The sequence below is a fragment of the Protomyctophum parallelum genome (genome assembly GCF_964188405.1).
Source record: "Protomyctophum parallelum genome assembly, chromosome: 21".
Lineage (NCBI taxonomy): Eukaryota > Metazoa > Chordata > Actinopteri > Myctophiformes > Myctophidae > Protomyctophum > Protomyctophum parallelum.
Window position 1 is genome coordinate 5,058,561 of NC_139713.1, and position 26,823 is coordinate 5,085,383.

Below are 26,823 nucleotides of genomic sequence, written 5' to 3' on the forward strand. Positions count from 1 at the left end.
ACTTGTATTCAAAACTCACCTTAAAGGGAGGGTGAGTCGCATTCAAAACTCACCTTAAAGGGAGGGTGAGTCATATTCAAAACTCACCTTAAAGGGAGGGTGAGTCGTATTCAAAACTCACCTTAAAGGGAGGGTGAGTCGCATTCAAAACTCACCTTAAAGGGAGGGTGAGTCATATTCAAAACTCACCTTAAAGGGAGGGTGAGTCATATTCAAAACTCACCTTAAAGGGAGGGTGAGTCGCATTCAAAACTCACCTTAAAGGGAGGGTGAGTCATATTCAAAAACTCACCTTAAACGGAGGGTGAGTCGCATTCAAAACTCACCTTAAAGGGAGGGTGAGTCGTATTCAAAACTCACCTTAAAGGGAGGGTGAGTCGTATTCAAAACTCACCTTAAAGGGAGGGTGAGTCGCATTCAAAACTCACCTTAAAGGGAGGGTGAGTCAAAACTCACCTTAAAGGGAGGGTGAGTCAAAACTCACCTTAAAGGGAGGGTGAGTCAAAACTCACCTTAAAGGGAGGGTGATACATTCAAAACTCACCTTAAAGGGAGGGTGAGTGATAAGTTTTTTTGGTGATGAGAAGCAGAAATCGCAGAGGGGTTTTATCCCTCAATTGCACCCAAACACAACCTGAACTTGGAACATTCAGTGGAGTTTCTGTGGTCCCGGGGTTTTCTCTGTGTGTTTTGAAGCCTTTTTGAGCTGCAATGAAAACAGGCAAAAAATCCCTCAACAGTGACATCTGCTGGCAAATTGCTATGTCATATATGGGATTTGTGGACTCCGAGCACTTGTTTGTTAAAGGTATATTCAGTGATTTCACTTAATTCAAATATCACTTATTTATTTGTTTTGTTGTGATAATCCTCCCTACTATAGAGTGTGCTGGCCATATAAGGAGTTCCTCCCTGTCCCCAATTAACCCCTGGGGGTCAACAAACCTTAGGTTTCGTTTTTGACTCTCTATCCTGATTGGACGAAAGGCTTGGTCCCACAGCCAAAAACGAAACCTAAGGTTTTTTGAGTGAAATCACTGAATATACCTTTAAAAGTTCAGGGGTTTTTTGGGTGAAATTGAGCTCAGAAAACTAAGAAAAACTACAAAAATGTTTAAAAGGTTAAAGTACTATACAGGCATATTCTCATCGTTATCATTGTGATAGTGTGTTCAGTAACAGGATGTCTTTCTCCATCTCTTTAAGGGCCTTTCAAACATGAATCGACATAACTCGCCTATAGTTCATTTTCACTGAGACCTGCGTTATTGCTCTGAGAAGTCGCGGCGGTGCGACAACAACGTAAGCGTATATATTTACGCGAGCGCGGTCGGCATGAATTTTTTGCGCGCGGTGCTCGTTTCGTGCACACACCCCCCCCCCCCCCCCCCCCCCCGCGACTCACCAGACCTGGATTCGGTTTCGCTTTTTTTTTTTTTCGCTTGCGTTTTCGCGCCCCTCTTGAGCAGACCTGGAGGAGACCTGTCGTTGATCCAGGCGACAACGCCTGCGTTCCCCGTTAGCAAGGCCCTTTTAGGCTGCGCAACAGTGACACTTTAAACAAGCAGGGTTCCTAGTACAGTACAGAGCCGTGGGGGGACTCCGCTCAGCGACATACAGTACAGTACAGGGTTCAAGTGGTTAATCAGTGGAATGTTTAGCGGTATTCATATTACTGGCCTTTTAAACAACGGGCCTCGATTGAAGAGCGACCTCCACCCGCTGTAATAATAATATTAACCCATTCTGACCTGAGATCAGATTCATACGAGTTTTCCGCTGGACACACACTGGTCTGATTAACCCATTCTGACCTGAGATCAGATTCTAAAAATGTCAGTCGTACTTCGATTTTTCAAAAAATAGCAGACCTACAAGCTCGTATCGCGCCACTCGGTGGCGCGATATGAGCTTGTAGATCTGCTATTTTTAAATAGCTAAAGCATAACATGATGCTGACACCAAAATGGGTGCCCGTTCAGAATGGGTTAATGGCTGAACACGACCACCTGTCTTTGTTGTGTGTGTGTGTGTGTGTGTGTGTGTGTGTGTGTGTGTGTGTGTGTGTGTGTGTGTAACATCTGAATGTAGCATGGTGAACCCATCCCCAGTCTACAGCGGGGGGGTCATAACACCTCGATTGTTCCAAACTAGTGCCTCGTGCGTGGCGTTGCGGGGCGGGGTCAAATCTGGGGGCGCTTAACAAAGCGAGGGGGTGGTGGTGGGTGGGTTTGTGGGGGGGGGGGGGGGGTGTTGGTGGGGGGGGCTGTACCATTAGAACGATCCAGACTTCCACATTCAGTGCAATTTAGCGGGGGTAATAGATGGGGGTCACGGAGGGTCACTTTCAATTTCCACTCTCGCGGGAGAAAAATGGAAACAACTCATTTGCACAAATTTGAATAATTTTCTCACTCAAGGATAAGGAAGGAGAGGGGGGAGAAAAAAGAGGGACGGGTAAGAAAGAAATGAGAATGGCAGAGAGAGAGGGGAAGAGGAGAGGAGAGTAGAGGAGGGGAGAGGAGGGGAGGGGAGGGGAGAGGAGAGGAGAGGATAAAGGCAGTCTGTTGCACCCCATGCCTTCGCCTTGCACTATAAACCATTACCACCTGAGGACCACCTTCTAGAAAGAATACAACTTCTTCTGAAACGCTTTTCTGAAAGACTTGTGTTCTCAAACAGGATCATGTCCTGATCATGAATGATTTCAGGGACCGCCAGAAGCAAAGATTTGAGTTAAAAAAACATTACCTTTTTTCCTATGGGTGACAGGTTCAAGTCCCGATCCTGGTGGTGAAGAAAGCCCCCGAAAAATATCTTTAGAAAAAAAAGAGAAGTTTGCTTTTTAAAATGTATATATATTCAAAGATCAAAAAACAAAACAGCAAATAAAATGGCAGATCTACAAGCGCTATGAGCTTGTATACTAGTAGGGGCTCCCTCTTGCACCACCCTTATCCCTAAACGTATTTGCCTTTTTTTTTAAAACATTTTAAAATGTACAATCTACACGTTGTGAGCTTGTAGATCGGCTATTTGAACTATTTTAAAAAGGTTTTTTTAAATAGTAAAAAATGGCTAATTAGTTTAGGGATAAGGGTTAAGGGGTGGTATAGCCCTATAGGCCTTATATCTTCAATTTTTGTCAAAGACAACAAAATCATCTTTCTAAACTTGACACAGCTGCCTTCCCCGGCTCCAATGGGATAATGACGAGACGCGGCCAGGCCAGCCCTCTCTGGGTCCTATTGCATAAAAGCTAATGATGAGCCTGACGAGGAGCGGATATGAATCCAGATGTACGCATAAAAAGAAGAAGACCCCCCCACCACCCCCCCCACCGTCCCCGCCTCCCTTATTTCTAACTGCATGGCCTCACATGGGGGGGCCGGGGTAGCGCCTTGTGTCTCTAGTGAGCTTTTAAACTTATCATAAATGTATTAACCCAATTCTACCTGAAGAACCATTCTACGAAATGTCTTCTAAATTATGACAGTTTTCATGGAAAAACCCTCATGTTTCTATGTCAGTGGTTCTCAAACATTTTCATGTCAAGGACCCCCAAAAATATATGTATTTGGCCTGCCGACCCCCATCTGAAAATATGTCGTTCAGACACAAAGATCTGAGTTAAAAACGTTCACTGCGAAAGAATATATATTCAAAGCTTTGCACTACATTTTCACGATTTTTCAAAAATAGCAGATCTAGAAGCTAGAAGCAGGCACCCAGTGCCGCGCTAAGTCTGCTTCTAGCTTCTAGGTCGAGCTTGTAGATCTGATATTTTTCCCAACAGATAAAGCATAACACATAATGCTTTAATAAATAAAACACCAAAAAGTGGGGTTCCCGCCCTGAATGTGTTAAGATTGCACCGGGCCATGAAACAGCTGTAGACAATTAATCTTGCGAGAATCTTATCCGAAGGAATTGGTTTTCCTGCAAAGCAACATCTGTGGCGACGGCGGTGATTATTCATGGAACGATGCGCCCCCCCCCCCCCACCCCCCCCCCCCCCCCCGCATAGGGGCACCATCATTGCCAATGAAGTAAAAATTTATAGTTTTCCCTGTTCAGTAGAAATAACATTCACTAACATTAACCCATTCTGGGCGGGAAGTTCCGGGAACACCTTTTGGTGTTAGCATCATGTTATGTTTTAGCTATTGAAAAAATAGCAGATCTACAAGCTATGAGCTTGTAGATCTGCTATTTTTTGAAAAATCGAAGAGCGACTGACGAAGACATTTTTAGAATCTGATCTCAGGTCAGAATGGAAAACTGTCAGGATGTAGAAGACCTTTTTAGAATCTGATCTCGGGTCAGAATGGAAAACTGTCAGGATGTACGGTAGAAGACATTTTTAGAATCTGATCTCAGGTCAGAATGGAAAACTGTCAGGATGTAGAAGACATTTTTAGAATCTGATCTCAGGTCAGAATGGAAAACTGTCAGGATGTAGAAGACATTTTTTAGAATCTGATCTCAGGTCAGAATGGAAAACTGTCAGGATGTAGAAGACATTTTTTAGAATCTGATCTCAGGTCAGAATGGGTTAAAACATCATCCATCTACATTGTCCCGGGGCCCTGCATGCTGCCGGATCGTTCCAGGCAGAGAAATTAAAAAAGTATTCATTTTTTTTTCTTTTTTGCTCCAGAAGTTGTAAAGTGTTCCTATACGGCTCCACTGAACTGATTTCTTATTTCCTTTTCTTTCCTTCTTTCTTTCTTTCTTTCTTTCTTGTGAAGCTGGTGAGAATGTAATGTTGGAATCAGAGCCGTTTGGGGCGTTTTGCTTTGCTTCATGGTGGAAGAATCAGAGAGACGTTTCTTCCAGTGTTGTTTTTGGCAGCAAATTTCTATTTTAGTTTTAGTCATATTAGTCTCTTGAATAGTTTTCACTTAGTTTTAGTCACATTTTAGTCACCTGGAATGTTCTAGTGTTTAGTCTAGTTTTAGTCGACTGAATGTCATACGATTTTAGTCGACTAAATCTACAGTTGATTTAGTCGACTAAAATGTGTTTCGACAGGCCTTGATGTCGTTGTAATGACATATTTTACACTTTGGTTGCATGCTGAAAATAGCAGATCTACAATCTCACAATCTGACCTGCCCTGGTGGAGACCTGTCCTATTATAGCGCCACCAGGAGGCCACAACCTGACCTGTGCCCCGAGGTTATAGCGCCACCAGGAGGCCACAACCTGCCCTGCCCTGGTGGAGACCTGTCCTATCATAGCGCCACCAGGAGGCCACAACCTGACCTGCCCTGGTGGAGACCTGTCCTATTATAGCGCCACCAGGAGGCCACAACCTGACCTGCCCTGGTGGAGACCTGTCCTATTATAGCGCCACCAGGAGGCCACAGCCTGCCCTGCCCTGGTGGAGACCTGTCCTATTATAGCGCCACCAGGAGGCCACAACCTGACCTGCCCTGGTGGAGACCTGTCCTATTATAGCGCCACCAGGAGGCCACAACCTGACCTGCCCTGGTGGAGACCTGTCCTATTATAGCGCCACCAAGAGGCCACAACCTGACCTGCCCTGGTGGAGACCTGTCCTATTATAGCGCCACCAGGAGGCCACAACCTGACCTGCCCTGGTGGAGACCTGTCCTATTATAGCGCCACCAGGAGGCCACAACCTGACCTGCCCTGGTGGAGACCTGTGCCCCACCGAGGAGGGGCGCTTTTTCTAGTTGTATATCCATCTCCCTGCTCTTAACCCATTCTGACCTGAGATCAGATTCTAAAAATGTCTTCTACATCCTGACAGTTTTCCATTCTGACCTGAGATCAGATTCTAAAAATATCTTCTACATCCTGACAGTTTTCCATTCTGACCTGAGATCAGATTCTAAAAATGTCTTCTACATCCTGACAGTTTTCCATTCTGACCTGAGATCAGATTCTAAAAATGTCTTCTACATCCTGACAGTTTTCATTCTGACCTGAGATCAGATTCTATAAAAATGTCTTCTACATCCTGACAGTTTTCATTCTGACCTGAGATCAGATTCTATAAAAATGTCTTCTACATCCTGACAGTTTTCTGAAAAAGCTATGTTTCTATGTCAGTCGTTCTTCGATTTTTCAAAAATAGCAGACCTACAAGCTCTTAGCGCGCCACTCGGTGGCGCGCTAAGAGCTTGTAGATCTGCTGTTTTTCAATAGCTAAAGCATAACGTAATGCTAACACCAAAAGGGGTGCCCACCCAAAATGGGTTAATGTTTAATGATGGCTGTCTAATTGTGCCGAGCAGGGAGAAAAATGTAGCAGAGTCGATCGAATGCCAAGATGAAATATTATATCCACAGTTGTATAAACTATATTGGTTCAATCTATTTGTGAGTTATCCGACTGAAATTTAAATTTCTGGAAATATCTCATTGGAAGGCTGGACTGTGATCAGAGATATTTTGAACATTGTGTTTTGAATAGAAAGCAAGTAACACAAAATAATACCTGAACGGGAACCCATTTTTGGTGTCAGCATCATGTTATGCTTTAGCTATTGGAAAAATAGCAGATCTACAAGCTCATAGCGCGCCACCGAGTGGCGCGCTATGAGCTTGTAGGTCTGCTATTTTTGAAAAATCGAAGAACGACAGACATTTTTATAGAATCTGATCTCAGGTCAGAATGGGTTAATCAGACCAGTGTGTGTCCAGTGGAAACCTCGTATGAATCTGATCTCAGGTCAGAATGGGTTAAAAAAAGAGAATCAGTCTAATCTAGTTCTGTATAATATATTATACACTGTGTTGTATTTGCTAGTCCTGCCTTGTAAATAAAACCAACAGAGCTAATAATACAACCATATGGACAGTCTCTAGAACGGTGGTTCAACCATATGGACAGTCTCTAGAACGGTGGTTCCCAAACTATTTCATGTCAAGGACCCCCACAATGACACTAAGCCCATTCTGACCTGAGATCATATTCATACGAGGTTTCCACTGGACACACACTGGTCTGATGAACCCATTCTGACCTGAGATCAGATTCTAAAAATGTCATTCGTTCTTCGATTTTTCAAAAATAGCAGACCTACAAGCTCGTATCGCGCCACTCGGTGGCGCGATATGAGCTTGTAGATCTGCTATTTTTCAATAGCTAAAGCATAACATGATGCTATAACACCAAAATGGGTTCCCGTTCAGAATGGGCTAATTATCCCACGGACCCCCATTTGAAAATATATGCCAGGGACCCCCATAAGAGAGGATTTTTACGGCTCTAGCAGTGATTCTCAACCTGTTTAGTTTGAAGAACCCCTGGTTTAACATGCATTAGTCTACGGACCCCCCCCATTTAACCCATTCTAACCTGAGATCAGATTAAAAAAATGTCTGTTTGAAAATGACAGTTTTCTGAAAAAGCTATTTGTCATATGTCAGTGGTTCTTCGATTTTTCAAAAATAGCAGACCTACAAGCTCTTAGCGCGCCACTCGGTGGCGCGCTATGAGTTTGTAGATCTGCTGTTTTTCAATAGCTAAAGCATAACGTAATGCTAACACCAAAATGGGTTCCGCCCAAAACTGGGTTAATGGCATTTCTATCTCTGGGTCCCCCAATTCATATATCAATGTTAATTTTACTCTGAGAGTGTACAAATGGAACCAAACGGACCCGTTACATTCTCAGAGTTATACAGACCATATTTGGTTCCTATAAGTATCATTTATCTGGGGGGACCCCCCTGGGGGGACCCCCTGGAACCAGTGGTGTTTTTTTTTTTTTTTTTAAGATATCTTTTTGTGGCTTACGCCTTTTTATTGATTTTTTTTTTAAGGGATAGATAGTAGGCTGACAGGAAACGGGAGAGAGATGGGGGGATGACATGCGGTAAAGGCCGTGTCGGGTCCGGGAGTCGAACCCGCGCCACACCGCGACTGGATCACCAGTCCGGTGCCCAGACCGTTACGCCACGGCCTGGGCACCAGTGGTGTTTTTGGCAGCAAATTTCTATTTTTAGTTTAGTCATAGTCTTTGGACTGAAACTTCATTTAGTTTTAGTCACATTTTAGTCACCTGGAATGTCTTAGTGTTAGTCTAGTTTTAGTCGACTAAATGTCATAAGATTTTAGTCGACTAAATCTACAGTTGATTTAGTCGACTAAAAGGTATTTTGGCGGGTCTTGATGCCGTCGTAATGAGTGTTTTTACACTTGCTGAAAATAGCCGATCGTTGCGACGCGTTGTGAGCTTGTAGATCAGCTATTTTCAGCATGCAACCAAGTGTAAAATGACTTAAACTGGATCTCTTGTCCACTAGTCCCTTCCTAACATTTTAGTCTAATTTTTATTTGTTGACCAAATTGTCAGTATATTTAGTCTTAGTTTTAGTCATCGTAGCTTAGTTTTCATTTAGTTTCCATTTGTTTTTGTCAATGAAAATAGGTAGTCGACGAAAAATTTTCGTCTTAGTTTTAGTCGACGAAAACATCACTGCCTGGAATTCCCTCAAGGACTCCTGGGGGTCCCTGGAAGACCCCAGTTTGGGAACCACTGCTCTAAGACTATATCGTTGGATGTGACTGCTTGTGTTGCTTCTTCCAAACTGTCACGACTCACAAGCTGCACAGATGGCAAAATTATTTATAATATACTGTATAGCCAGGACAGATTCACCCCCTACAGTAGGGAGTTGATCATCTGCAATTTAGCTTGGCTGGCCTGTTATTTATCGTAATATTTAGAAACAAACAAACAAATCGATATTTGAGCGATTCACTCTCGCTGACATTTTCATTAAACAATTCTAAAAGGTCAAGTGGAAAAAGTAGTGGAGACTGCAGATGCTATTATTGTTATAATAATTCACAAAGAAATATACTATTGATTTACTTCTAGTGCTAGTGTCTCTTATCGTCGGCAGTAGATCGGGAGTCCTATATTAACCACTCAAGCGCAAACCCAATTCAACTCAAACTTTATTCATTACAACCTTCAATGGCCGACCACAGTGCTGTATTTCTTGTTATACTTTGAAAACGGAAAAGATCTGTCCTATGTTCCCTCAGCCCTATGTTCCCTCAGCCCTATGTTCCCTCAACTCTATGTTCCCTCAGCCCTATGTTCCCTCAACACCTATGTTCCCTCAGCCCTATGTTCCCTCAGCCCTATGTTCCCCAGCCCTATGTTCCCTCAGCCCTATGTTCCCTCAGCCCTATGTTCCCTCAGCCCTATGTTCCCTCAGCCCTATGTTCCCTCAGCCCTATGTTCCCTCAGCCCTATGTTCCCTCAGCCCTATGTTCCCTCAGCCCTATGTCCCCTCAGCCCTATGTTCCCTCAACTCTATGTTCCCTCAGCCCTATGTTCCCTCAGCCCTATGTTCCCTCAATCCTATGTTCTCTCAGCCCTATGTTCCCTCAACTCTATGTTCCCTCAACTCTATGTTCCCTCAGCCCTATGTTCCCTCCTCCCTATGTTCCCTCATCCCTATGTTCCCTCAGCCCTATATATGTCCCCTCAGCCCTATGTTCCCTCAGCCCTATGTCCCCTCAGCTCTATGTTCCCTCAGCCCTATGTTCCCTCAGCCCTATGTTCCCTCAGCCCTATGTTCCCTCAGCCCTATGTTCCCTCAGCCCTATGTTCCCTCAGCCCTATGTTCCCTCAACTCTATGTTCCCTCAGCCCTATGTTCCCTCAGCCCTATGTTCCTTCAACTCTATGTTCCCTCAACTCTATGTTCCCTCAGCCCTATGTTCCCTCAGCCCTATGTTCCTTCAACCCTATGTTCCCTCAGCCCTATGTTCCCTCAGCCCTATGTTCCCTCAGCCCTATGTTCCCTCCTCCCTATGTTCCCTCATCCCTATGTTCCCTCAGCCCTATATATGTCCCCTCAGCCCTATGTTCCCTCAGCCCTATGTCCCCTCAGCCCTATGTTCCCTCAGCCCCTATGTTCCCTCATCCCTATGTTCCCTCAGCCCTATGTTCCCTCCTCCCTATGTTCCCTCAACTCTATGTTCCCTCAGCCCTATGTTCCCTCATCCCTATGTTCCCTCCTCCCTATGTTCCCTCAGCCCTATGTTCCCTCAGCCCTATGTTCCCTCAGCCCTATGTTCCCTCAGCCCTATGTTCCCTCAGCCCCTATGTTCCCTCATCCCTATGTTCCCTCAGCCCTATGTTCCCTCATCCCTATGTTCCCTCATCCCTATGTTCCCTCAGCCCTATGTTCCCTCAGCCCTATGTTCCCTCAGCCCTATGTTCCCTCAGCCCTATGTTCCCTCAGCCCCTATGTTCCCTCATCCCTATGTTCCCTCAGCCCTATGTTTCCTCAGCCCTATGTTCCCTCATCCCTATGTTCCCTCATCCCTATGTTCCCTCAGCCCTATGTTCCCTCAGCCCTATGTTCCCTCAGCCCTATGTTCCCTCAGCCCTATGTTCCCTCAGCCCTATGTTCCCTCAGCCCTATGTTCCCTCAGCCCTATGTTCCCTCAGCCCTATGTTCCCTCAGCCCTATGTTCCCTCAGCCCTATGTTCCCTCAGCCCTATGTTCCCTCAGCCCTATGTTCCCTCAGCCCTATGTTCCCTCAGCCCTATGTTCCCTCAACTCTATGTTCCCTCAGCCCTATGTTCCCTCAACTCTATGTTCCCTCAACTCTATGTTCCCTCAGTCCTATGTTCCCTCAACTCTATGTTCCCTCAGCCCTATGTTCCCTCAACTCTATGTTCCCTCAGCCCTATGTTCCCTCAACTCTATGTTCCCTCAACTCTATGTTCCCTCAACTCTATGTCCCCTCAGCCCTATGTTCCCTCAGCCCTATGTTCCCTCAGCCCTATGTTCCCTCAGCCCTATGTTCCCTCAACTCTATGTTCCCTCAGCCCTATGTTCCCTCAGCCCTATGTTCCCTCAGCCCTATGTTCCCTCAGCCCTATGTTCCCTCAGCCCTATGTTCCCTCAACTCTATGTTCCCTCAGCCCTATGTTCCCTCAACTCTATGTTCCCTCAACTCTATGTTCCCTCAGTCCTATGTTCCCTCAACTCTATGTTCCCTCAGCCCTATGTTCCCTCAGTCCTATGTTCCCTCAACTCTATGTTCCCTCAGCCCTATGTTCCCTCAGCCCTATGTTCCCTCAACTCTATGTTCCCTCAACTCTATGTCCCCTCAGCCCTATGTTCCCTCAGCCCTATGTTCCCTCAGCCCTATGTTCCCTCAGCCCTATGTTCCCTCAACTCTATGTTCCCTCAGCCCTATGTTCCCTCAGCCCTATGCTCCCTCAGCCCTATGTTCCCCCAGCCCTATGTCCCCTCAGCCCTATGTTCCCTCAGCCCTATGTTCCCTCAGCCCTATGTTCCCTCAACTCTATGTTCCCTCAGCCCTATGTTCCCTCAGCCCTATGCTCCCTCAGCCCTATGTTCCCCCAGCCCTATGTTCCCTCAGCCCTATGTTCCCTCAGCCCTATGTTCCCTCAGCCCTATGTTCCCTCCTCCCTATGTTCCCTCAGCCCTATGTTCCCTCAGCCCCCTCAGCCCTATGTTCCCTCAGCCCTATGTTCCCTCAGCCCTATGTTCCCTCAGCCCTATGTTCCCTCAGCCCTATGTTCCCTCAGCCCTATTTTCCCTCAGCCCTATGTTCCCTCAGCCCTATGTTCCCTCAGCCCTATGTTCCCTCAACTCTATGTTCCCTCAACTCTATGTTCCCTCAGCCCTATGTTCCCTCAGCCCTATGTTCCCTCAGCCCTATTTTCCCTCAGCCCTATGTTCCCTCAGCCCTATGTTCCCTCAGCCCTATGTTCCCTCAACTCTATGTTCCCTCAACTCTATGTTCCCTCAGCCCTATGTTCCCTCAACTCTATGTTCCCTCAGCCCTATGTTCCCTCAACTCTATGTTCCCTCAACTCTATGTTCCCTCAGCCCCTATGTTCCCTCAGCCCTATGTTCCCTCAGCCCTATGTTCCCTCAGCCCTATGTTCCCTCAGCCCTATGTTCCCTCAGCCCTATGTTCCCTCAACTCTATGTTCCCTCAGCCCTATGTTCCCTCAGCCCTATGTTCCCTCAGCCCTATGTTCCCTCAGCCCTATGTTCCCTCAACTCTATGTTCCCTCAGCCCTATGTTCCCTCAGCCCTATGTTCCCTCAGCCCTATGTTCCCTCAACTCTATGTTCCCTCAACTCTATGTTCCCTCAGCCCTATGTTCCCTCAACTCTATGTTCCCTCAACTCTATGTTCCCTCAGCCCTATGTTCCCTCAACTCTATGTTCCCTCAGCCCTATGTTCCCTCAACTCTATGTTCCCTCAACTCTATGTTCCCTCAGCCCCTATGTTCCCTCAGCCCTATGTTCCCTCAGCCCTATGTTCCCTCAGCCCTATGTTCCCTCAGCCCTATGTTCCCTCAGCCCTATGTTCCCTCAACTCTATGTTCCCTCAGCCCCTATGTTCCCTCAACTCTATGTTCCCTCAGCCCTATGTTCCCTCAGCCCTATGTTCCCTCAGCCCTATGTTCCCTCAGCCCTATGTTCCCTCAGCCATATGTTCCCTCAGCCCTATGTCCCCTCAGCCCTATGTTCCCTCAGCCCTATGTTCCCTCAGCCCTATGTTCCCTCAGCCCTATGTTCCCTCAACTCTATGTTCCCTCAGCCCTATGTTCCCTCAGCCCTATGTTCCCTCAGCCCTATGTTCCCTCAGCCCTATGTTCCCTCAGCCCTATGTTCCCTCAACTCTATGTTCCCTCAGCCCTATGTTCCCTCAACTCTATGTTCCCTCAACTCTATGTTCCCTCAGTCCTATGTTCCCTCAACTCTATGTTCCCTCAGCCCTATGTTCCCTCAACTCTATGTTCCCTCAGCCCTATGTTCCCTCAACTCTATGTTCCCTCAACTCTATGTTCCCTCAACTCTATGTCCCCTCAGCCCTATGTTCCCTCAGCCCTATGTTCCCTCAGCCCTATGTTCCCTCAGCCCTATGTTCCCTCAACTCTATGTTCCCTCAGCCCTATGTTCCCTCAGCCCTATGTTCCCTCAGCCCTATGTTCCCTCAGCCCTATGTTCCCTCAGCCCTATGTTCCCTCAACTCTATGTTCCCTCAGCCCTATGTTCCCTCAACTCTATGTTCCCTCAACTCTATGTTCCCTCAGTCCTATGTTCCCTCAACTCTATGTTCCCTCAGCCCTATGTTCCCTCAGTCCTATGTTCCCTCAACTCTATGTTCCCTCAGCCCTATGTTCCCTCAGCCCTATGTTCCCTCAACTCTATGTTCCCTCAACTCTATGTCCCCTCAGCCCTATGTTCCCTCAGCCCTATGTTCCCTCAGCCCTATGTTCCCTCAGCCCTATGTTCCCTCAACTCTATGTTCCCTCAGCCCTATGTTCCCTCAGCCCTATGCTCCCTCAGCCCTATGTTCCCCCAGCCCTATGTCCCCTCAGCCCTATGTTCCCTCAGCCCTATGTTCCCTCAGCCCTATGTTCCCTCAACTCTATGTTCCCTCAGCCCTATGTTCCCTCAGCCCTATGCTCCCTCAGCCCTATGTTCCCCCAGCCCTATGTTCCCTCAGCCCTATGTTCCCTCAGCCCTATGTTCCCTCAGCCCTATGTTCCCTCCTCCCTATGTTCCCTCAGCCCTATGTTCCCTCAGCCCCCTCAGCCCTATGTTCCCTCAGCCCTATGTTCCCTCAGCCCTATGTTCCCTCAGCCCTATGTTCCCTCAGCCCTATGTTCCCTCAGCCCTATTTTCCCTCAGCCCTATGTTCCCTCAGCCCTATGTTCCCTCAGCCCTATGTTCCCTCAACTCTATGTTCCCTCAACTCTATGTTCCCTCAGCCCTATGTTCCCTCAGCCCTATGTTCCCTCAGCCCTATTTTCCCTCAGCCCTATGTTCCCTCAGCCCTATGTTCCCTCAGCCCTATGTTCCCTCAACTCTATGTTCCCTCAACTCTATGTTCCCTCAGCCCTATGTTCCCTCAACTCTATGTTCCCTCAGCCCTATGTTCCCTCAACTCTATGTTCCCTCAACTCTATGTTCCCTCAGCCCCTATGTTCCCTCAGCCCTATGTTCCCTCAGCCCTATGTTCCCTCAGCCCTATGTTCCCTCAGCCCTATGTTCCCTCAGCCCTATGTTCCCTCAACTCTATGTTCCCTCAGCCCTATGTTCCCTCAGCCCTATGTTCCCTCAGCCCTATGTTCCCTCAGCCCTATGTTCCCTCAACTCTATGTTCCCTCAGCCCTATGTTCCCTCAGCCCTATGTTCCCTCAGCCCTATGTTCCCTCAACTCTATGTTCCCTCAACTCTATGTTCCCTCAGCCCTATGTTCCCTCAACTCTATGTTCCCTCAACTCTATGTTCCCTCAGCCCTATGTTCCCTCAACTCTATGTTCCCTCAGCCCTATGTTCCCTCAACTCTATGTTCCCTCAACTCTATGTTCCCTCAGCCCCTATGTTCCCTCAGCCCTATGTTCCCTCAGCCCTATGTTCCCTCAGCCCTATGTTCCCTCAGCCCTATGTTCCCTCAGCCCTATGTTCCCTCAACTCTATGTTCCCTCAGCCCCTATGTTCCCTCAACTCTATGTTCCCTCAGCCCTATGTTCCCTCAGCCCTATGTTCCCTCAGCCCTATGTTCCCTCAGCCCTATGTTCCCTCAGCCATATGTTCCCTCAGCCCTATGTCCCCTCAGCCCTATGTTCCCTCAGCCCTATGTTCCCTCAGCCCTATGTTCCCTCAGCCCTATGTTCCCTCAACTCTATGTTCCCTCAGCCCTATGTTCCCTCAGCCCTATGTTCCCTCAGCCCTATGTTCCCTCAGCTCTATGTTCCCTCAGCCCTATGTTCCCTCAGCCCTATGTTCCCTCAGCCCTATGTTCCCTCAGCCCTATGTTCCCTCAACTCTATGCTCCCTCAACCCTATGTTCCCTCAGCCCTATGTTCCCTCATCCCTATGTTCCCTCAGCCCTATGTTCCCTCATCCCTATGTTCCCTCAGCCCCTATGTTCCCTCATCCCTATGTTCCCTCAGCCCTATGTTCCCTCATCCCTATGTTCCCTCAGCCCTATGTTCCCTCAACTCTATGTTCCCTCAGCCCTATGTTCCCTCATCCCTATGTTCCCTCAGCCCTATGTTCCCTCATCCCTATGTTCCCTCAGCCCCTATGTTCCCTCATCCCTATGTTCCCTCAACTCTATGTTCCCTCAGCCCTATGTTCCCTCAGCCCTATGTTCCCTCCTCCCTATGTTCCCTCAGCCCTATGTTCCCTCCCTAAACAGCAACACATATTGGACAAGATGTGTACGGTTGTGGTTAGTGCTAGTTTTGAGGGAACATATTAATCTTTCTCTGTAAAGCTTCCATAATATGCATGTTATTGTGAGAGAGGCTGTCATTAGCAGGCAGGTATTTATTTATTGGTCATAAATAATCCCGGCTCACCACTAATATTTCATCATCCATACTGTATACAGTATCTTTTTACCTCATGCCGGTTGACAACTCACACATTAACCCATTTAGCCCTGACGTCAAAATGTCTTCTAAATCCTGACAGTTTTCTGAAATACCCATATTATGTTTCTGTATCAGTGGTGCTCCATATTTCATGTCAAGGACCCCACAAATTATATGTAATATGCCACCGACCCTCATCTGAAAATATGCAGTTCCATGGACCAGGAGGAAAGATTTGAGTTAAAAACACTCTCTGAAAGAATATATATTCAAAGATTTGAGTTAAAAACACTCTCTGAAAGAATATATATTCAAAGATTTGAGTTAAAAAACACTCTCTGAAAGAATATATATTCAAAGATTTGCAACACATTATCAAGATTTAAAAAAAAAATAGCAGATATACAACGAGTGCCGCACTATGAGCTTGTAGATCTGCTATTTTTTCAATGGCTAAATTATAAATTAATGCTTAAACACCAAAAGGGGTTCCCGCCCAGAATGGGTTAAACATGACATGATATGCTGCCATGAAACCAAAACCTGCACTTCATCAATTTGCATGATTTATAATGTACGAGAGGATCTATACACGTATAGATTTAATTTAGCTGCAATAAATATGCGACAACATGAAAGCACTTAAAAGTGAATAATTCTCCTTTAATCTCGTGCGATGGTCGGGGACTTAATTACTAATTGGTTCCCTTCTTTGTTTCTCTGCTATTTGCTCATTATGGGACAAAGATAATGAGAGTTAATGAACTTATAGCGTTTATAGCAACTTTTATATCGACACACACGTTGCTTATTCGGAGGTGAACGTAATATAAAGCCTGCTGAACAAAAAGATCATACATTCTTAACGTACATCCATATAAAACCATAACTAATAACCGATCTACAACCAGCGTACAAGTTCCACAACATGGCGTGGCGTGTTGGGATGCGATGCAGTGTTGTTTTTGGCAGCAAATTTCTATTTTAGTTTAGTCATTTAGTCTTTGGACTGAAACTACATTTAGTTTTAGTCACATTTTAGTCACCTGGAAATGTCTTAGTGTTAGTCTAGTTTTAGTCGACTAAATGTCATAAGATTTTAGTCGACTAAATCTACAGGTGATTTAGTCGACTGAAATGTGTTGTTGCGGGCCTTGTTACCATCATAATGACTTATTTTACACTTGCTGAAATGCGACGCGTTGTGAGCTTGTAGATCGGCTATTTTCAGCATGCAACCAAGTGTAAAATGACTTATACTGGATCTCTTGTCCACTAGTCCCTTCCTAACATTTTAGTCTAGTTTTTATTTGTTGACGAAATTGTCAGTATATTTAGTCTTAGTTTTAGTCATCATAGCACAGTTTTCATGTAGTTTCCATTTAGTTTTCTTCAGTGGAAAAAGGTAGTCGACGAACATTTTTCATCTTAGTTTTAGTCGACGAAAACAACACTGATGCGATGGGATGTTATGTTATGTTATAGATCTGCTATTCTCACACACGCTAAAACATTTGGTATACTGTATATACAGTATAGCGGGTGGGGAAAAATAGACCCAGTCAAATTATTATATCTTCACTGCAGAATCCTTCTGTATCTCCACTTTTATTATTTGTTTCATAAATTAATTCCCTATTTTGCAGGGAGGTCGAAAGTGGTTTAAGTCTGTCTGAGTGTGGTTTACAGCATTGGTACACAAACTGTTTTAAAAGATGATATACGTACAGTAGTATTTATTTTATTTTTGTAATAGCAATTTTAGGCCTTTTGGTGCATGGGCAGGGCATCAATATTATATATCCATATCATGATATTGGACTGGATATTGTCTGTGATTTTGGATATATTGTGATATGGCGATAAGTGTATATAACTCATTCTGACCGTGCACCCATTTTGGTGTCAGCATCATGTTATGCTTTAGCTATTGAAAAATAGCAGATCTACAAGCTCATATCGCGCCACTCGGTGGCGCGATATGAGGTCTGCTATTTTTGAAAAATCGAAGAGCGACTGACATTTTTTTAGAATCTGATCTCAGGTCAGAATGGGTTAATCAGACCAGTGTGTGTCCAGTGGAAACCTCGTGTGAATCTGATCTCAGGTCAGAATGGGATAAATATCGGATCGGGACAAGTCGGTATCGACAGATCATACAAATCTAATGATCGGAAACGGATCGGTTAAAAAAACGGATCGGTTAAAAAAACGGATCGGTTAAAAAAACGGATCGGTTAAAAAAACGGATCGGTTAAAAAAACGGATCGTTTAAAAAAACGGATCGGTTAAAAAAACGGATCGGTTAAAAAAACGGATCGGTTAAAAAAACGGATCGGTTAAAAAAACGGATCGGTTATAGCAACAAAAAAAACTAACCGTGATCGGACTCTCACCGTGTGCCGATGAGACATTTTGTCCGATATCGATATCCGATATAATTAATTGCTGTTATGGCCCGATTACAAATACATTCTGTATTGGAAAAACTATAATAAGGATGTCTGCACTGCATGCTTAGGCAAGTCCGATTTAACTTGAATACCTTTTTATATTTAATATTGTGAGCTTGTAGATCTATTCAAGCTGTTACTTTGGGCTTGTTTATCTGTGAAGACAGACCGATTAATTAATCGGACCGATTAATTAATCGAACCGATGTCGATTAATCTAAAAACAACTCAAATCGTCCGATACCGATGTTGTGTTTGCAGATTAATCTCCCATCACTACTTGTCACATCCTCATCATTCGACTGCGTCTCCTTTTTATTCTTGTACACATTCCTATAAAATAGTGCATCATTTGTATCCCAGACACTACACTGTCTGTAACCTGTATTTATTCTTGTACACATTCCTATAATATAGTGCATCATTTGTATCCCAGACACTACACTGTCTGTAACCTGTATTTATTCTTGTACACATTCCTATAATATAGTGCATCATTTGTATCCCAGACACTACACTGTCTGTAACCTGTATTTATTATTGTACACATTCCTATAAAATAGTGCATCATTTGTAAACCAGACACTACACTGTCTGTAACCTGTATGTATTCTTGTACACATTCCTATAATATAGAGCATCATTTGTAACCCAGACACTACACTGTCTGTAACCTGTATGTATTCTTGTACACATTCCTATAATATAGTGCATCATTTGTATCCCAGACACTACACTGTCTGTAACCTGTATTTATTCTTGTACACATTCCTATAAAATAGTGCATCATTTGTATCCCAGACACTACACTGTCTGTAACCTGTATTTATTCTTGTACACATTCCTATAAAATAGTGCATCATTTGTAACCCAGACACTACACTGTCTGTAACCTGTATGTATTCTTGTACACATTCCTATAATATAGTGCATCATTTGTATCCCAGACACTACACTGTCTGTAACCTGTATTTATTCTTGTACACATTCCTATAAAATAGTGCATCATTTGTAACCCAGACACTACACTGTCTGTAACCTGTATGTATTCTTGTACACATTCCTATAATATAGTGCATCATTTGTATCCCAGACACTACACTGTCTGTAACCTGTATTTATTATTGTACACATTCCTATAATATAGAGCATCATTTGTATCCCAGACACTAAACTGTCTGTAACCTGTATTTATTCTTGTACACATTCCTATAAAATAGTGCATCATTTGTATCCCAGACACTACACTGTCTGTAACCTGTATTTATTCTTGTACACATTCCTATAAAATAGTGCATCATTTGTATCCCAGACACTACACTGTCTGTTAACCTGTATGTATTCTTGTACACATTCCTATAAAATAGTGCATCATTTGTATCCCAGACACTACACTGTCTGTAACCTGTATTTATTCTTGTACACATTCCTATAAAATAGTGCATCATTTGTATCCCAGACACTAAACTGTCTGTAACCTGTATTTATTCTTGTACACATTCCTATAAAATAGTGCATCATTTGTATCCCAGACACTACACTGTCTGTAACCTGTATTTATTCTTGTACACATTCCTATAAAATAGTGCATCATTTGTAACCCAGACACTACACTGTCTGTAACCTGTATGTATTCTTGTACACATTCCTATAAAATAGAGCATCATTTGTATCCCAGACACTAAACTGTCTGTAACCTGTATTTATTCTTGTACACATTCCTATAATATAGAGCATCATTTGTATCCCAGACACTAAACTGTCTGTAACCTGTATTTATTCTTGTACACATTCCTATAATATAGTGCATCATTTGTATCCCAGACACTACACCAGAGATGGGCAAAATACATTGAACATGTATTTTGATACAAAATACAAATACTGGGTCGAAAAATGTATCTAAATACAAAATACAAATACTGGTCTGAGAAATGTATTTGAGATACAAATACGTATTTTGTATTTTGAAAATACATGAAAATACATTTTCATGAACATGTGTATAATGATAAGTAAATTCATAATTGATTGCCAAATATTAGATTGCCAAATATTAAATTAATGACCTGTCAGAATGTCTAATACATTGAAGATTATTAAGAATGATACACTTTATATTTTAAGCAAATAAAACAGGACCCACAAAGGAATGGTAACTCTGAACAACTGAAGGCCCGCCCTACTCTGCCTCTCATTTGTGGTTCAATTTGAGTGTGTAAGCCAATCAGAAGGCGGAATAGAAGTGACATCACACATTGTGTTGTGTTGTGTGTATGGGTCAGGGGGGCAGTCAGACAGATATTATGTGAAGCCACTAAGGAAATCGGGACTTCCTGAAAGTTCATATAATGGCCTGTTGTGGCGCTGTCATTGGGCCCAAAAAAAAACCATAGCTCCATAGAGGTCCATGTATTTGGGCCCAACTTCACCTAGACTGTATTACCTTAATAAACATGGTCATGAATACTTTCTGCTTCCAGTCACTAGTTTAAAGTCTCATTTATCATGTCATAATATTATTTTTGGAAAATTATGGTCCCATTTATTAAAAAAAATGACCATAAAGTCGCGTATGTTCTGAGGGGCGTGGCTACCGTTACAGTCTATGAACGGGAGCCACCCCCCGTTCAGTCAAAATAAAAACCAACGAAGAGGGGGAAGTCCCGCCTCGTTGTCTGGGCCAGCCAATGGCCAGCTGGGCCAAAACGGATCTAGAAATATGGTGACTTACAGTGCAAGGAATTACAGGCTTCATTTTACGTCCATGTTAGACCTGGGGAATGCTTTGTCCATGTACAGTCTATGGTATGGGTGTGTTTTGCCCATAGACTGTAAAAAATATGGACAAAGCGTTCCCCGGGTCTAACATGGACATAAAATGAAGCCTGTAATTCCTTGCACTGTAAGTCGCCATATTTCTAGATCCGTTTTGGCCCAGCTGGCCATTGGCTGGCTCCGTTTTGGCCCAGCTGGCCCAGACAACGAGGCGGGACTTCCCCCCTTACTCTTCGTTGGTTTTTATTTTGACTGAACGGGGGGTGGCTCCCGTTCATAGACTGTAACGGTAGCCACGCCCCTCAGAACGACAGAGCGACTTTATGGTAATTTTTTTAATAAATGGGACCATCATTTTCCAAAATGAATATTATGACATGATAAATGAGACTTTAAACTAGTGACTGGAAGCAGAAAGTATTCATGACCATGTTTATTAAGGTAATACAGTCTAGGTGAAGTTGGGCCCAAATACATGGGCCTCTATGGAGCTATGGGTTTTTTTGGGCCCAATGACAGCGCCACAACAGGCCATTATATGAACTTTCAGGAAGTCCCGATTTCCTTAGTGGCTTCACGAAATATCTGTCTGACTGCCCCCCTGGTTTTGCCCCTACAGTTTTAACCTGAGGCAGTGTAAATGTCCATTTGAGAATAAAATTACATTAAAACAAAAAAAGTATTTTATGTATTTGAAATACAGAAAATACTCAATCTGAAAGTATTTAGATACAAAATACATCTCATTTCTTCCATCCCAGCGAAATACAAATTACAAAATACAAAAAAGTATTTCAAATACGTATTTCAAATACATGTATTTCAAATACTGCCCATCTCTGCACTACACTGTCTGTAACCTGTATGTATTATTGTACACATTCCTATAATATAGTGCATCATTTGTATCCCAGACACTACACTGTCTGTAACCTGTATTTATTCTTGTACACATTCCTATAATATAGTGCATCATTTGTAACCCAGACACTACACTGTCTGTAACCTGTATTTATTCTTGTACACATTCCTATAATATAGTGCATCATTTGTAAACCAGACACTACACTGTCTGTAACCTGTATTTATTCTTGTACACATTCCTATAATATAGAGCATCATTTGTAACCCAGACACTACACTGTCTGTAACCTGTATTTATTCTTGTACACATTCCTATAATATAGTGCATCATTTGTAAACCAGACACTACACTGTCTGTAACCTGTATGTATTATTGTACACATTCCTATAATATAGTGCATCATTTGTATCCCAGACACTACACTGTCTGTAACCTGTATGTATTATTGTACACATTCCTATAATATAGTGCATCATTTGTAAACCAGACACTACACTGTCTGTAACCTGTATGTATTATTGTACACATTCCTATAATATAGTGCATCATTTGTATCCCAGACACTACACTGTCTGTAACCTGTATTTATTCTTGTACACATTCCTATAATATAGAGCATCATTTGTAAACCAGACACTACACTGTCTGTAACCTGTATTTATTCTTGTACACATTCCTATAATATAGTGCATCATTTGTATCCCAGACACTACACTGTCTGTAACCTGTATGTATTCTTGTACACATTCCTATAATATAGAGCATCATTTGTATCCCAGACACTACACTGTCTGTAACCTGTATTTATTCTTGTACACATTCCTATAATATAGAGCATCATTTCTATCCCAGACACTACACTGTCTGTAACCTGTATGTATTCTTGTACACATTCCTATAATATAGAGCATCATTTGTAAACCAGACACTACACTGTCTGTAACCTGTATTTATTCTTGTACACATTCCTATAATATAGTGCATCATTTGTATCCCAGACACTACACTGTCTGTAACCTGTATGTATTCTTGTACACATTCCTATAATATAGAGCATCATTTGTATCCCAGACACTACACTGTCTGTAACCTGTATTTATTCTTGTACACATTCCTATAATATAGAGCATCATTTCTATCCCAGACACTACACTGTCTGTAACCTGTATGTATTCTTGTACACATTCCTATAATATAGAGCATCATTTGTAAACCAGACACTACACTGTCTGTAACCTGTATTTATTCTTGTACACATTCCTATAATATAGAGCATCATTTGTAACCCAGACACTACACTGTCTGTAACCTGTATTTATTCTTGTACACATTCCTATAATATAGTGCATCATTTGTAACCCAGACACTACACTGTCTGTAACCTGTATTTATTCTTGTACACATTCCTATAATATAGAGCATCATTTGTAACCCAGACACTACACTGTCTGTAACCTGCTGTGTGTGTGTGGAGAATGTAGGCTTCTATATCCCCCTCATTCTGGCTGGATTATTTACTTTTAACCTATTTAGACCTGACATGGAAATGTAAAAAGAAATCTGAAATTCCTATGTTTCTATATCAGTGGTGCTCAATATTTCATGTCAAGGACCCCCAGAATCATCTGTATTTGGCCGCGGACCCCCACATGTTGTTCCTGGGACCCCCCCCCCCCCCCCCCCAGAAGCAACAATTTGAGTAAAAACGTTCGATCTGAAAGAATATATATTCAAAGACTTGCGCCACATTTTCACGATTTTCCCAAAAATAGCAGATCTACAAGCTCGTAGATCTGCTATTTTTCAATAGCTATATATAAAGTAGAACAGAATTCTACTTATTAAACACCAAAAGGGGGTTCCCGCCCGAAAGGACTTAACCCGTTCTGACCTGAGATCAGATTCTAAAAAAATGTCTTCTAAATCCCGACAGTTTAATGAAAAAGCTACGTTTCCATGTCAGTCGTTCTTCGATTTTTTCAAAAATAGCAGACCTACAAGCTCGTAGCGTGCCACTCGGTGGCGCGCTATGAGCTTGTAGATCTGCTATTTTTCAATAGCTAAAGCATAACATGATGCTAACACCAAAATGGGTTCCCGAACAAAATGGGTTAATGGGCGTAAAGGGGATGGAGAGAAAAGCACTTAATATGTGTTCACACTGCGACGTGATGTATGGGGTCAAAGCCACGCCGGTGGCAGCAACCTTGGTCGGCCTCTTTTTAAATAAATCTATCAGAGGAGGCTTAAAGAGCTGTTTAAAGAACTGTTCGGCGCGCAGCGGTGTCGCACGGCACAGAACAGCAGACGTACACATAAGCTCCGGGACGTGCACACATAGACACCAAATGGGGCTTATTCAGCCCCTTTTTACCCTTTTGCCCTTTTTTTATATATATTTTTTTTATCCCATGATTTTGTAACCCATTTTCACCAGTGTCAATCATCTAATGTGACCCTGGGCTCTACACAACCTCCACCAACCTAGTCCCCCATATATGGGGGACAAGGGGAGACCAACCTAGTCCCCATATATGGGGGACAAGGGGAGAGCAACGGACTTGAACTCATGCTTCCTTCATGCCTGAGTGTCCAAGTTGCTCCTTTACACCTGACAGGGGGAGTTTCCCTGGTTGGACGTAGCGCGTGGAAGGAACACGTTATTCCAACCAGTTCCTTTCCCCTCCATCAGGCGCCCCGGCTGGCCAGGGGGAGGCAGTTTCAACTGCCCTTTTTACCCGTATGTAAAATAACTGCCCTTTTTACCCGTCTGTAAAACAACTGCCCTTTTTACCCGTCTGTAAAACAACTGCCCTTTTTACCCGTCTGTAAAACAACTGCCCTTTTTACCCGTCTGTAAAACAACTGCCCTTTTTACCCGTCTGTAAAACAACTGCCCTTTTTACCCGTCTGTAAAACAACTGCCCCTTTTTACCCGTCTGTAAAACAACTGCCCCTTTTACCCGTCTGTAAAACAACTGCCCTTTTACCCGTCTGTAAAACAACTGCCCTTTTTACCCGTCTGTAAAACAACTGCCCCTTTTTACCCGTCTGTAAAACAACTGCCCTTTTTACCCGTCTGTAAAACAACTGCCCTTTTTACCCGTCTGTAAAACAACTGCCCCTTTTTACCCGTCTGTAAAACAACTGCCCCTTTTTACCCGTCTGTAAAACAACTGCCCCTTTTTACCCGTCTGTAAAACAACTGCCCCTTTTTACCCGTCTGTAAAACAACTGCCATTTTACCCGTCTGTAAAACCACTGCCCCTTTTTACCCGTCTGTAAAACAACTGCCCTTTTTACCCGTCTGTAAAACAACTGCCCTTTTTACCCGTCTGTAAAACAACTGCCCCTTTTTACCCGTCTGTAAAACAACTGCCCCTTTTTACCCGTCTGTAAAACAACTGCCCCTTTTTACACGTCTGTAAAACAACTGCCCTTTTTACCCGTCTGTAAAACAACTGCCCCTTTTTACCCGTCTGTAAAACAACTGCCCTTTTTACCCGTCTGTAAAACAACTGCCCCTTTTTACCCGTCTGTAAAACAACTGCCCTTTTTACGCGTCTGTAAAACAACTGCCCTTTTTACCCGTCTGTAAAACAACTGCCCTTTTTACCCGTCTGTAAAACAACTGCCCCTTTTTACCCGTCTGTAAAACAACTGCCCTTTTTACCCGTCTGTAAAACAACTGCCCTTTCCAGACCATGAATGCAGCGTTTACTACATGGTGAAAGAAATGCAAATGCCACTTCTTTCCTTTCCATTCCAGAAGGCAGCATCCAGGAGAATTTCTTCTTTATTTCTCCGAATGCTCCTGAACTTTGAACGCAGCATTTTACGTTGAACTAATTTGTTTCTAAATCCATGTCGTACACACCTGCAGTAGATAAAGAGTGCTGGGTTGCGCCCTGAAAATAGCTGATCTACAAGCTCACAACGCGTCGCACTGCGACACGTTGTGAGCTTGTAGATCAGCTATTTTTGTCCAAAAGTGCCCCCTCTTACGAGATTTCATCCCCTGCCCCTCTTAATACCCTCGGCACGTCCCTGTACAAGCTTAGCCTCGTCATCGTACGACGGAGCACGTCGATTACGTCTTCGCTTTTTTACTGTTTTTAGTTTTACTGTGAGGTTGTGAGGTTTATACTTGAGCGTTTTTGGCATAGAAAATGCTTCACACTAAATCCACTTAATTCGCTTTCCCTATATATATATATATATATCACGTTTTTGATGCGACGTACGTTTTATCGCCAAAGTATGCTAGCCTCTTTAGATGTGGTCGACGGTGGAGAAGTATTTAAATGGCGGACGTTTTTTTTTTATTCTTTTTTTTAACCCGTAATAAATATTCATGATCAATCATCGAGCAAACGGGACACCATAGACGGAGCCCAGGAGGAGAAGTATCTTTTTTTATGATAGATATTAATGGCACCCTAACTGCCTGTATAATGGCATACCTTTATAATATAATATAATGACATACCTTTATACCTCCACCTCTCGGACTGGTAATGACGTACCTTTATACTTCTGCCTCTCGTACTATACGGTTCTGAACTCCTTAACACATTTAGGCCTGATAGTACACATGTTTCTGTATCAGTGGTGATCAATATTTCATGTCAAGGACCCCCAGAATTATCTGTATTTGGCCACGGTAACCCATCTGAAAATATGTTGTTCCAGGGACCCTCCACTCTCCAGTTATTACAATTTGAGTAAAAACGATCACTCTGAAAGAATATATTTTCAAAGATTTGTGCCACATTTTCACGATTTTCAAAAAATTGCAGATCTACAAGCTCGTAGCGCGGCACTCGGTGCCGCGCTATGAGCTTGTAGATCTGCTATTTTTCAAAAGTATAACATAATGCTTAAAACACCAAAAGGGGTTTCCGCCAGAAATGGGTTAATGATCAGATCTATTAATTCTCACCGTTTTTTTTCCATTATTAATATCCTGGAAGGAGATGAAAAAAAAGAAAGAAAAGTAATATTAATGTAAGGGTAACATAAGACAGGGTCATTATTTAAGCGCTGTCATCGTTTGTCTCGTCTTAAAAGCCAAAGTGATAACACTTCAATAAAGACACTGGTTTCTCTTTTCCTTTCCCCCCCCACCATATACGATAGGAGGTCTAATCGCAGTCATATTTTGTCCTTTAACCATTCTGACCTGAGATCAGATTCATACGAGGTTTCCACTGGACACACACTGGTCTGATTAAACCCATTCTGACCTGAGATCAGATTCTAAAAATTCCAAAAAAAAGGTCTGCTTCGATTTTTCAAAAATAGCAGACCTACAAGCTCGTAGCGCGCCACTCGGTGGCGCGCTAC

The 26,823-nt window shown here is 43.5% G+C and overlaps 1 protein-coding gene across 1 annotated transcript in view; it reads right to left on the minus strand.

The window, feature by feature from the left end:
- Nucleotides 1–6,645: 6,645 nt before the first annotated feature.
- Nucleotides 6,646–26,823, minus strand: part of LOC310879282 (histone-lysine N-methyltransferase Smyd1-like) — a 294,932-nt gene continuing 274,754 nt past the window's right edge. Inside the window, exon 11 of the transcript XR_014570986.1 lies at nucleotides 6,646–6,738. The gene's annotated coding sequence lies outside the window, so the exon portion shown is untranslated. The remainder of the gene's footprint in view (nucleotides 6,739–26,823) is intronic.